Source organism: Ambystoma mexicanum, chromosome 3q (assembly GCF_040938575.1).
Source record: "Ambystoma mexicanum isolate Mex_15411 chromosome 3q, UKY_AmexF1_1, whole genome shotgun sequence".
NCBI classification, from domain to species: Eukaryota; Metazoa; Chordata; class Amphibia; order Caudata; family Ambystomatidae; genus Ambystoma; species Ambystoma mexicanum.
This window is the reverse complement of record NC_090926.1, coordinates 66,667,356-66,681,199: the sequence shown is the minus strand read 5'-3', so window position 1 is coordinate 66,681,199 and position 13,844 is coordinate 66,667,356. Positions and strand designations below refer to the sequence as shown.

Here is a 13,844-nt window from a genome sequence, read left to right as displayed (position 1 = left end):
ACTCCTACATCCCTGCCCTTAACTCCATATCTATGGGAGATTATCAAGCCAGAACAAGATTGGATGGCTGGTCCTGCAATTACTTTTACCAAATGTTTCTGAGTACCGCTTGGTCAAAGAGAGCTTCTTGCTTTACAGCTAGTGCCTGTGCTAGAGTTTGTGCTCTGGAGCTAGATTCCTATGAGCAGTGTTTGACAATGCAGATAAGAGTGACTCATGTAGCTACTCTGCTCAGATAAACATGGGCCCAATGTATAATCAATTGGTTGTACTGCTAAGTTAACCTCCAAATATTGAGTCTGACTGTTGTTTAATTTTCAAGGTTAGCAAGAAAGAATGTGCCACTCTCTCAGTTCTATGAGGACACCTCAATTGTTCGTTCATCTGCAAACGTTTGATTTATACAATGGTTCTGTGCTAGCAAAGTGCATTTACTTTACTGTGCTACAAGAACAAATGTGCTAGATAACTTGACCAAGGTTATTATGAACACAAACTAGTTACCGTCCAGGACTCACAATTAAGTTTGGATAAGCAGGAGCTAAAACCAGCTCTTGGGTCTTCAGCATTCACCAGTGAGCAGGAGCTACTACTGGGGAACGAGAAGTTATTATATAGTGTTTCCGCAACTCTAACTTCCACATAAGATGGAAACATATACTGTCCATTATTTATAACCCTTTATGCTTCAAATGTCGCATAGATGGATCCTAATTTTTATTTATAGACTGTCCCAAACGCACAGAGTTAAATTTACAAAGGTGTTCGTTCGGCATCAGTTGGCCTAGAGAGCCAAATGTTGGTCCTTGTAGCTAATGGTGTCAAGCTAACCAGGCTTTCTAGGATACAAGCAGGAGCTAAATAGCTCCCAGCTCCCCTCAATTTCAAACCCTGCCATGTTTGGCTAGTATCACCTTGCCTCCACAACCAAGTCAACCACCTTTCTTGACCTGGTCATTCATAAAATTACACTTTGTCCATGATGGTCACACTAGCTTCATCATAAGTAGAAACAACCTGCCATATGGCAACGGTTCTCTTTCAAATTAATGTATCTAGCTACTTGGGATTCACCAAACCATTTTCACTCTTTCCTGGTCCCCACTCTTCATTATATAAGATTCAGACTACTTTATTTTTGTAAAGGTTGTGTGATTTGTGCCAGTTTCACATACTACTTACACAGAAGATAAACTTGGTTCAAATAATTAACTATGCTAACTCTCTTTCATAAACAACATCTATACTATTGTGGCATCTCTTAAAATAGGTAAGCCAACAGTTAATGTCTAACGTTGGTCATGGGCCATAAAACCCATTTGATTCTTTGAACCAACGTCACTTGTTTGAGCTTCCCCATGTTTCCATTGTTGGAAATATATCTATATAAGCTTAAAATTGAAGTATGGACTTATGCACACATCACACAATCTACTCACTTGAGAAATTGTAATAGAAATAGATGTGAATAAACTGCAGAAGATGGAGTTAATGTTTTAATATCGCAGTGAATCTATAATTGCTATTTACAGATAAATGTGTTATTCATATATATGAGCGATGTTTTAATTGGTAATAGACATAAAAAGGTATAATACTAACACATTTACATATGATTATCCAAAAGGATTTTATTGTGATACAAATGATTGACATTTTTTTACATTTTGGTTTTCTCTTAGCATCTTATTTTTGTTTATACTGATGTACATGATTTTCTTTTTCTTTTTTCTCTGTGTTGTTTTTATTATATGTTATGATTACAGTGTAAAACCAGATCTTAATTTGAAGCAAAAAGTGTTGATTTAATCTTGTATTTTTATACGTATTGAAAAGTTGGAAATTTTCAGCTAAATCAATCAATAAAAAAAGAAAAAATGCTCCCAGCTCCCCTCAATTTCAAACCCTGCCATGTGTGGCTGGTATCACCTTGCCTCCACAACCAAGTCAACCACCTTTCTTGGCCTGGTCATTCATAAAATTACACTTTGTCAATGATGGTCACACTAGCCTGATCAGCAGTAGAAACATCCTGCCATGTGTCAACGGTTCTCTTATAAATTAATGTATCTGGCTACCTTGGATTCACCAAACCATTATCACTCTTTCCTGGTCCCCACTCTTCATTATATAAGAGCCATACTACTGCCTAAGTGTGGCCTAGCTGAAGATAATCAAGTCCACCGTTGACATACACGTTCTAGACCTACAGCATTTGCAAGAGAGCCTCTAGGATGCAAATTCAGGAGCAAAATCATGAATTGCATGAAGTTTCATTATAGTTATATAATGTTGGATCTTTCTCGAGCACATCACAATAACACGACCATGTGTCAGGGTTCCGTTTGATTCCTCTTCATCATGTCTTAAACCAGGTAAACACATGAGGAAACATGCCCGCTCCTCCAGTAGATTCACCAGTATACCTATGAATTTGGGACTCAAACTAAGCCCTCAGAACACCTGTTCGTACAGAAGTACGCGTTCCTTAAGAGAACGCTCTGGGTTGCCCTGGAAACGCTGGCTCCCATTACATAGACGTATGCATTCATGTTTACGGCGGCGCGTTGTGCGTGCAGTCAGCTGATTCGTAATTTAAGCCCCACCCTCGCTGCACGGCGCTGCTTCTGAATTTGTATTCTCAAAGCATCGTATCTTGTTACCTTGTTGTCCTGATTTTCGATCCCCTGGCCCGTTCTTTTGACTTTCCTTGCCTCGTCTCCTGATATTGCTTTACTGGTTACCTGTTGTCGACTCGGAACGCTTACTGGACTGCACCCGCTCGAGTCCTTTACACCTGACCTGCCTGATGCCGACTCGGAACGCTTACTGGACTGCCCTCGCTTGAGTCCTCTACATCAGGCCTGCCTGTTGCCGACTCGGAACGCTTACTGACTGCACTCGCCTAAGCCCTTAACAACTTGCCTACCTGTTGCCAAACTGTAACGTTTACTGGACTGCACCCGCTTAAGCCCTTCACAACTTGCCTACCTGTTGCCAAACCGGAACGTTTACTGGACTGCACCCGCTTAAGCCCTTCACAACTTGCCTACCCTTTGCCAAACCGGAACGTTTACTGGACTGCACCCGCTTAAGCCCTTCACGACTTGCCTACCTGCTGCCAAACCGGAACATCTACGGAACTGCCCTCGCCTCAACCAGCTGCACCTCGTTTGTCTATTGCCAACTCGGAACGCTTGTCGAACTGCTTACCCCTGCTGGATCATCCCGAATTCAGAAACCCTCAATTGTTTGTCACGTCTTCTCTTCTTCTCCTGTCTGAAGACTCTAAAGAACTTAAGGGACATTAGCGCATCGGCGCAAGGATCAAAGACTTGTTTAGGTGTCCTCGTGCCGGCGGGAATAGGGAACAAGACTTTGTGTTCCCGGGATTACACCTCAATTACAGCAATCCCTTCTTCAGAAATACTCCAGAACACTCAACACCCTTCTTTTGGTAAGCAAACTACTGTCTGATTCTTCCTCTTCCCTACCTTGTTACCCTCAGTAATAGCTACCTCTCTTGTTCCAGGATACTCACCATTCTAGCTTGGAAATTCTCAGTCCAATCCATCATTCTTACTTGTGAGTAACAGCTAATAATCTTGCCTAGTTATCTCATTGTCTTAAAATGTATATTAATCCTTGGCTATTTTCTTTTGCAGCCAGCTGTGTGGGTACCAGGGTGTACCAAATATTTTGGGCAATACTCACCTCAATCTGCCCTTTTGTACTCTGGAGGGGTATATTGTCAGAAAGACTCAATTGCTTCACGACGTGTCAAGCCACCACTTCTGAATTTAGCCCTTGGGCCCTAACACCATGCAATGTTAGGTCGAGCTGGATTATAATTACATTTTTCACTAAAGACAGTAAAGACCTGTCCAATTTCCAATCTTCCAGGATTTTTGCCTCAAATGGAACGTATAGTAACATCTGAGTTTCAAAACTAAAGTGAGAAGAATTCAGACCGAATATATAGGTACTGGAATGACCCCCATACACTCTAAGGGGGGACATTTTCACAAACATAGAAAACTCCCTGCCTATTCTCCAGGCTGTATGCGAGACAGTGAATCGCTACATCCTTCTGCATAACCTTGACCTTGATCGGGGTATTGCTTGCATAGCTATAGAATGGGCCCACCTGCTCAAACAAGATTCGGTCGATTCACAACAGTCACTGATCGGGTGAAACATAGCCTTCAAGACCTTTTACTGTCCCTGTAGTTGTTTGACACTTACATGAGTTCCCTTTCATCAGTCCTTTATTCACCCTTTCAAGCTCTATGCAGGCAAAACTCTTAACATCAATGCTCCTGGAAATCAATTGTATGAACACTCCAATTATACCCCAGCTTCTAAACAAGATAGTGGTGGATTGACGACCACAAACTGTCTTGGGGAGGACACAGCTAAAGTACCACTATGTGACACCCTATTCATTTAATCCCCTTTCTGTGACAGATCTCAATGTGCTCATCACCCACACCAACCATACAAGCGAGAAATCTTTGAGTCCTATTCAACAGAAACTTTAATTTGACAGTGTGCAAATTGACCCACATCCTAAGGAAGTTATTATCCCGAAAAGTTGAGAATGAGATCTAACTCTGACTTGCTTAAAATACTGCAATAGCCTCTATGCACGTATACCCAAGAATTCCGACTCCACAACAGCGCATGCAAAAACGGATGGTGCAAATGATCACAGGTCTAAAGAAATATGACTGTATGTATCTCACTAGCCCTAGAACCCTCAATGGACTTCCAATGGAAAAGGGGGTAGATTACATGTTCTTATTTGTATGCATCAGGGATATTGGGGCACATGAAAAGTGTGTGAAAGATTATACCCATCCTGGACCCTCAGATAATCAGCAAATTGTCTTCTCAAGACCTCCAAAACCCTACCAGTACATATTGATCTTTTACTTCTGCCCCAGGTTGTGTAATACACTAAACAATAAATAACCATCAGTCAATTTTAAAAATGTCCTCTCCACTGCAACACGTGATCACTCTATAAGCACGATCTCATGGAAATGACTCATTTTATTGTGGCAGCAATCTGCTTTATCGCCACGTAGCCACAGGTTGGTTTGGTGTGAAAAGGTTTTCCTCATAACATGTTGGGAGGAGCCGCAGGTAGAGACTGAGTGCCCATAGAAGTGTTGATTTTAATGTTTTAAGTAAGGTTTCTAAGACCCACACAGTTTGGAAAATTGGATTGTGAGTCAAGTGGCGATTTGAATGTAATGCCGCTTATCAATTTGACATGTGGTTTACTGTAGATGAGTACCATAGGTCAAGATGTAGGTTCCTTTTCCTAGCTGTGTAGTCACTGGCATGTTGGAGATCAGGATTGTCGTGTTGATGCTTTAGTTGACTCACATTATCTGACAACCTGTTTCTGCTGCTTGCGTTTTAGTGTAGTAGTATAGTAAGGTCGGCATTTGACTGGGTTACACAATGTGATGCTCATTGTATGCCCCAACAGGAGGCGAGCATTAAGCTTAAACTTTCTGTACTCTTAATCATCCTTCAACAAATAAATCGAAACTGATCTTGAGCTCAAAACACTACACTTCCCTCAAATGTTCAGTTTTTCAGTCATTCACGTCATCTAATCCTTGCTTGGACCCAGACTCCTCCACTGAAAGGAGGCGAGTGCTAGTCCTTTCGTTGACATCCAGAATATTTCCCACTGCAAGTAAAGTGCAACTCTCAGAACAGTCGGTGTGACTCTGATTCGCTCAGCAACACCCAATGCAGAGCGCCAAGTGGAGCATCAAGGTACGTAGTCAAACGCCACTGTGTGGACACCAGCCAGACTGCAGCTATGACCTACTACAAAAATCAGTCAAGCTGACCACATAGCAAATCTATTGTACTGTATAATTATCCTGACCTCCCCCAGCACCCATCCATAAGCTTGACCATCTTGGATTGCTTAGTGGAGAACGGCAAGCCCACCCAACTCCCTATCTCGGCCCAGAGCGCACACACATTCTACTCATTACACCAATCTACATACTTGGACTCTGCTCCTTTAGGGCGTTCACTCACAAGTGCTTTGAAGCCATACTAATGGGATAAAGGTGCTATGTAAATGACAAACTACTACTACTATCACCATTGTTCACTTTTCACACACTGGCCTGAGTCTGAGCACACAAGATAAAGCATGCTTGTCTGCTCCCGCCTGTTAGCACAAAAGAGGGCACTTTATCCCATGGTGCCTTGTTTCTTAAAAAGCCTAGCCCAATTAAGTCATCCTTTCAATTAAACGTTTATGAAGACACAAATGTTTTCAATGCATCACAGAGGCATGTGCAGCATTCATAGGTAATGTTAATCCACTCAAGAGCATGGTGTTAACTATGTTCTGCCTTTCTGTATACCACAAGTGTGCAGATAGAGTGATTTCGCTAGAAGTCTCGAAAACAAAGTTACATGAACACTCCATGTTAATACTGACACTTAACATGGGATAAGGGGGTCAAAGGCAACGGGGTGGAGAAGGGATTCAAATTAACAATGAAGGGAATCGAATAGGGCTGCTGGAGCCACACGGCTTTTATTTAGATACAAATTATGTCAATTTGCTATTTACGGTCTGACCAAGATAGGTGATCGTTCGAGCTCATTAGCATTTAATGCTGGGTCCCTAGGATACAGGAATCTATTAATTAATTCATCTATATAAATAAAAATGTAAATGTTCGTTTGTTCAAAATCCTAAATCTCTGAAAGTTCTTCATGGATTGCTTTGAAATTTTGACGCAACGTTGCATTCGCATAGGTGCGTGTTTTTATATACCTACTATACATAGATGTCACACCTGTGACAGGTAAAAACAAGCTTTTTCTGAAAAGCAGCGCCATCTGTTGGTCATAAAAGCAACGCACACTATACTAAATATTTTACTGCAAACCAGCGCCATTTGTTGGACGTAAAAGCAACACACGCTGGCTGAAAATATGTGCCGAGGAAGCAGCAGAGCGACGTGCAGCCAGACAATGCTCACTCAGCCCCGTTTTCGAACTGCCAAGTTCAGCAAAACTATCTTCAGTGTCTCAGCCCCTACTCTCTGGAACACTCTTCCTCTCCATCTTAAGAGCTCCTCCTCACTGACTCAGTTCAAGAAAAATCTCAAGTCCCATCTCTTCAATGCTCCTTAAATCTTCATTTCATAGTTCCCCCTGAGATGTCCGCTTTTCAACTGTCTGTTTAGTATTGTCTTTTTTGTTTTGTGTGCGCCGTGAGGCCTTTGGGCGATTTGGCGCGTTATCAAGAATTAAAATAAATAAATAAATAAATAAGATGCACGGTTGCGAGCACGGAGATTGCGTTCTGCAGCTTCAGATCTGCTTCGAACAGGACAGGCTGAGAGTGGCTGAAAGACGTCAACGAGAAACAGCAATCACACAATTACAATCGCCTTGCATTCCGGTACAACCCAGCTGATGATTATAGTTTGAGCCGGCATGTTCTCATCGGCACCATGACTGAAGTGTGTCCTTATTGGAAGGCTCTGAAATGTAATGGAGAAACTAAAGGAATGTGTTGCGCCGCCGGGAAAATTCACCTGCCTCAACTTGGAGAACCGCCAGAGCCATTCAAAACTACCCACAAGCATTGTAAAATTAAACATATTACAAACGTGCGCTTTCTCTTTTCTTTCTTTTCCATTTAAACAGACTGAGCCACAGCAACGCGTGGCCGGGGACAGCTAGTTCACAATAAAAAGCACACATATCCATTTTGCCCAGAGGTGCAAGAGGAAAAACGACAGCTACTAAGAAACATCAGGAAAGTATTGCAGTCATTAGCGAACCCATAGGCAAAAGAGAGCCATATAAGAAAGCACAAAAGTGTATACAAAAAGTGGCTATCTAGACGTACATTTTCGAAGACAAATAACCACTGGCAGCAGATGTTAACCGCATTGTGTAACAAAAACATCAGAGACATCTGGCAAATATTGTCCAAGATAAAGGGTGATGGGCAACTGAAGTTAGTCAACCCCGTCCAGGCGCGGAAATGGACAACGTTCCTCAAAAATAATATCCAACCAAACCCTACGCCTGGAGAACATAAGACAAATGCCCATTGGCCCTTGTGTGTCACAACGGCAGACATCCATACTGCCATTGTAAAACTAAAGGGCCCTCGTACCCCGGGACCAAACAGACTTTCAAATGAGGAATGGGTTGGAATACAGAAAATACTATTCGACAAAGTTTGCAAGCAAAGGGAGGTCCCACCCACCTGGCAAAGAGCAATCATGTTGCCAGTTCACAAGAAGGGGGACAGACTAGTGCCCGAAAACGAGTGGTTGCTCTCACTTTAAGACGTGACGGGAAGGTATTTGCATCATTTATCCTGGCAGAAATGCAGAGATGGGCATCCGTCCTGGCTCAAGTACCATGCATAATATTAGACTGCTTGATTCATTGATAGCAGAATCCACTAGAAGGGGCTTGCCTGTATTGTATTTGATCTTCGTTGACTTCACAGCAGACTTTGATTCAGTGAACCGGGGTAAGCTGTGGGGAAAACTCTGAAAACTGGGTAGTCCAGATTGGCTGATGGACATAAATATCCACTTGCATACCAATTCCATAGTGAGAGTCTGCCTGGATGACGAAGGCTCCCTGTCGGAAGAGGTGGTTATAGACAGGGGGTGTCAAACAGGGTTGTGTGTTGGCCTCCTTGACCTCCCTGCAGTGATTAGTCCAGACTCTGGATGCTCAGTAGAAGTGGACTCAGCCTTTGTTACTAGTGCCCTTTATGCTGACAACTTGGTATCAATGGATAGAACGGTCAGCAGGGAGAGAAAGAAATTTAGGGCCTTACTAGAATTCGCTGAGACAAATGATCTTACGGGTAACATGAATAAGACAAAAATGATGGTCATAGCCAGAGGGCGGGGTGGAATTAACTGGGTAGAATTGGGTTTTGAAGTGGGCATCCTAGAACACGTGAGCAGCTACCCATACTTGGGAATGAAATTATCCGCCAGAGGCTCCTACGATTTGATTATGAAGGGCAGGAGACGGAAGGCGAGACAATTAACACACATTATTAATACATTTGGCAGGGATTCTGCAGGATATACACTTAATAGCATACTGAAGCCCGATAAGCAGTGCTTCACACCAGCAATTTTGTATGGACTTTAAGCTTTAGCAATGGTAGACTTGTCCTGGTTGGGGGTCCTTGAGGGCCTCTTTCGGACGAAGATACAGAGACTCCCACTGGCAATCCCCATAGCTTTCGTGCAATTGGAATTGGTATTGCTCAGGGCGCAGGTGCAAACCCAACGGGGCCTACTCTACTTGAAATCAAAGAGTAAGTCAAAATGTCCCCTGTTGGACATGCTGGGGAAAAGCTATGAAGTTATGCAGAGGATCCAAAAAACAAAAAATATTGCAGAATAAAAGAGGAGTGCTTCTTAGACATAGGTTTGTGCCCGGAATTCCAAAGGGGCATCAGGGGGCCCATAGCTAAGGTGGACTTGCTCAAAATGCGATTTCTGAATTTCAGGGTTTTCGTTGCATTAAATCTGATCCGACTTAACATGTTACACCAATAGGATTGTTCTAAGCCTACTAGCAATGGCCTTCCGCCGTGGACATTGTACATGTTGCACCAATAGGTTTCTTGGCAGTTCACTAGCAATGGCCTTTGACCATGCCACCTATGGCCATTGCCTCTGTACATGTTTCACCAGTAGGCTTCTTTGGGTCCCACCATCCAAGACCTTCGGCACAGAGACCCATTGCCCCCTGCCTAGAAGATGTGATAACTGCAGGTGTAAAATTACTTTTTTTATTTCACTCTTTCTCCCAGTCCACAGGATTCCCCCGGCAAAGCTTGCAAATCATAAACTCTACCCTGTCCTTGCAGGAACTCGCCAAGTGCCCCCCTCTTCTTTCCATGGTTGCCCCACTCCCTTCAATTGCTTTTTTCCTCCCTGGCTCTCTGCTGGCCATTACCCCCTATCACTGTTTGCAACGTGTGACTCATTTTCTTCTCCGAGTTGGACTTGATTGAAATGCTAGTGCTAAATTTCAGTGGTTTTGTTGTGGTAAATCTGTTCACCTTAACTCCCTCTTAACAAATGTTTTTTCATTGAATTGCAAGGGCTTTGCTATACCTTGTTTCCTCCGGGCCCACTAGTCATGGCCTTCTGCTGTGGCCACTGTACATGTTGTACCAGTAGTTTTCTTTTGGACTCACTAGCCATGGCCTTCAGCCATGGCCAGTGGCCACAGCCGAACATGTTGCATAGTTTGTGGTCTCACTAGCTATGGCTTTCAGCTGTGGCCTCTGTACCTGTTGCACCAATATCTTTCTTTTGGGCCTACTAACCATGGCCACTGGCCGTGTCACACCATTCATTTGTTACCAAATACCCATTGCCTCCTGGCCAGTAGATGTCGGCACTGTAGATGTTAAACCTTTTTTTCCAAACTCCTTATTCCTGTGAAAATTTCAAAGGAATCCTTTCCAATAACAGACATTTCTGCGGTAGAGTCGCGATTCCCGGATTCCCATGATAACAGGAAAAACGTCTAAGAATTAAAAACTCATCCACGTCCTCACAGGCACTCAACACATGACCCCTTTTTTTTCAGGTCCCCTCACTTCTCTCTATTGCTTTTTCCCTCTGTGACCCTCTCCCATTACCCCCTATTACTAATAACTTTTGATGGATTTGGCTGATATTTTTGCAAACAAAATGTTTGTCACTAACGCAACATCATCACCCTCTGCCCACCTGACTGGACATTTTGGGAATGATTTGTTAAAAAATGAAAAAGTTATTAGGAAAGCAAAAAACACTATTTTCGACTTATTCCCATTCATTTTCCCACAGAGGAAAAAGTCAAAATGAATGCGCAGCGCACAGCAAAAACCGCTGGACGGAACAGGACTAGGCACGAAACCATTTGGGCACGAAGCATTGACCCGATTTCCAGGAGGGTTGTGGGTTTACCGGGGTAATACAAAAACAGAAAGTGGAAAAAAGCTGTTTGGATGAGGAAAACTAATGAAATGGCATCTCACTAGAGGCGGGGAGGCCGAAAGAGGACAGCATGCAAAGTTGGGGAGTTGGGGATGGTCGAAAGTGCAGTTCGAAAGTTTTCGCATTATCGGGGTAACATTGCAGTAATCCTGATTAGCAAGATAATGATGGCGCAGTTCTAAAACAGTGAAGTACATAGTGCGCAGGGTATTGCTGTGCGATTATCACAGTAATTACTGTGGTAATTATTGGGGTAATGGAAACCATGGAAAAATACATGGCGGGCATCTCTTGTGATCAATCACATCTACTAGGCAGGGGAAAATGGGTCTTTGTGCCAATGGCTCTGGCCAGTGGGTCCCAAAGGAACCTATTGGCGCAACATGGTTTGGCCGTGGCTACTGGACACAGTCAAATGCTATGGCTAGTGGGCCCCAAGGAATCCTATAGGTGGAAAATGTACATTGGCCACAGCCGAAGGCCATGGCTAGCGGGTCCTAAACAGATCCTATTCATACAACATGCACAGGGGCCACTGCCAAAGGCTGTGGCTACCTAGTGGGTGTAAAAGAAACATATTGGGGGAATATATACAGTGTCTGCGGCCGAAGGCCTAATATGTTTCTTTAACACCCACTAGCCACTGTACATGTCTTTTGGGACGCAAATGCATTTTTGTTTTCTTAATAACTTCTTTATTTTTTAACAGATCTTTGACAAAATTCCCAGTCCAGTAGGGTTTAGGAGAGGGGGAAGCGGGGCGGCGGCGTAAGTACAATTTGGGTTTAGGACGTTTGAGCCACATGGGTCTCAACAGACTTTCTCTAATTTGACTCATACAATGTTTTTTTGGTGTTTCAATGGCACATGTGATTTTCTTGGCTCTCTTGATGGCTCTGAATATAGACATCATCTGTTCTTTTTAAAAAAAACCTTTGTAAAATCTCTGCATATCACTTAACATTTGCTCAAAGGCCTTAATAGTAGCATGGTCAATTTAAGTAAATCATGTGTATCCTTCATGTTGGAAGGTAATACGCTTAGTAATGGCTGCAAGAAACAGATTACATAATGAGGACGTAGGTGGAAGAGCACATTCCCTCCAAGTACAATTGGCCTCCTGGGTGGGAGGCTGGTTATGCTTTTAACACTTTAGGAAGCACATTTACAACCTGCTTTAAAATATGTTCATGCAGGTATCATTTCGCATTCATTGTGATCCAACCCTTGTTCCACTTCTCATCACGCAACTTCTCAATAAATAACTTGAACTCATAAGTGGCAACAGTGCTACAATGTATTGATTTGTGGGATTATATTGTTGTTAAAGAGCGTCCTTACTATGTGGGGTGTCCTTAAGAACTGGGAATCCACAATGGTTGGCAGAATTCAGGTACCGTGTGGGTGTCAAATAAACTGTTTATATTGGAAGAGGAGCCAGATATATATTGGAAGATGAGCCAGATAGTATCATGAATAGTTGGGGCATGTGGTGGCAGGAGTAACAGAGGTAGTATGCAGCAAGTCCACCCACTCTGCAGGATGGCCATGTCCACATACTACTGTGGGCATATTCAACATTGTTTGGACCTCAGTAGGCACCTCAGACAAAAAAAATAACTTGACAGTAAATGATGCAGGAAAACTGAAGGTTTAGGGGACAAGGCCTAATAGGACCAGGGAACAGCCCTGTTTACTCTGCAGTAGCATTTAAAGCACACAATTTGCCAGGAATATAGAACCTTCTCACCACAGTTGGGGTTACCCCATATTCAGAGAGGTGACTCCCGTAGAGGGATGCAGATTGTTTGTGTAGCGGGTTAGTGGCTACGTCTTCTACAAGGAGCTGTAGGAGGAGGCTATGGGATTTTCTTGAGAAACAGTCTCATCCCTGCCTAGCTTGAAGGGAGGAGGGTTTGATTATTGTGCTATTCAGGTTAATTCAAGCTTTTGCTATGACATAGGAAGGGATGAAGAAAAGTTGCTGATGAGGATTGTCGTTGTATGGCTGGTGGCAGTAGCAGTGTGTGAAATACCAGCAATGCAGAAAGGTACCCAGTTATTGCATAACCAATGTAATGTGGTGCATACATTCTGACATGGAAAAGTACCATCATGTATTTTGTTGCCTAAATGTGGTTTGAGACAATGTTTGAGTATATGAATGACAATGCCTTTCCCACATCCACATAAGGTACTTGCTGTGTGACAATTCCATGGCCATATTTCCCTTTTTGTGGAATTAACTGTTGGTGTACATCTGTGACTCATACGTTGTGGGCAAGGGAAGAGGTTGTTGAATCGGAAGTGCATCATATGCGCACGGTTATTGGAGAGAGCGTTCAAAGAGGTCATTCAACCTTTTTGCGATTAAGGGTTGAAATCAGTATGTGTATTCCTTCAGCAGGCCATGGCAGGGATGTCATTTGGGGGTCACCAGCAGTCGCAGCTGCGACCCATGTGGTCTCCCTTGCTACCCCTGTGGTCTACCTTGCTACCCCTAATACAAAAAAACAAAAAAATGGAAGCTCATGGGCTGTGGCCAGTGCCATGTGGCTTTATGTTTCGGGAGTGGCAGGCTTCCTTGTTCAGGACTCTTAAAAAAAAAAGAGGGTTCCACAAGTGTAGTGCCTTGAGCAGTGACCCTAAATAAGAAAGAATAGGAATAACAGATCATTTGTCTTTCTGGAATTCTATACAATAATTGCTAGACTCATTAAAGGTTTATTTTAGGCAAACTGGGTGAGTCACTGATTTAATCTGTTCTTAAACACCTCAAATTCACAATGCAGACAAAAATGTCCA

The 13,844-nt window shown here is 43.0% G+C and overlaps 1 protein-coding gene across 5 annotated transcripts in view; it reads right to left on the bottom strand.

Annotated features, from left to right (window-relative positions):
• LOC138582130 (oocyte zinc finger protein XlCOF6-like) overlaps positions 1-13,844 on the bottom strand; it is a 371,424-nt gene that overhangs the window by 204,781 nt on the left and 152,799 nt on the right. The window lies entirely within an intron of this gene.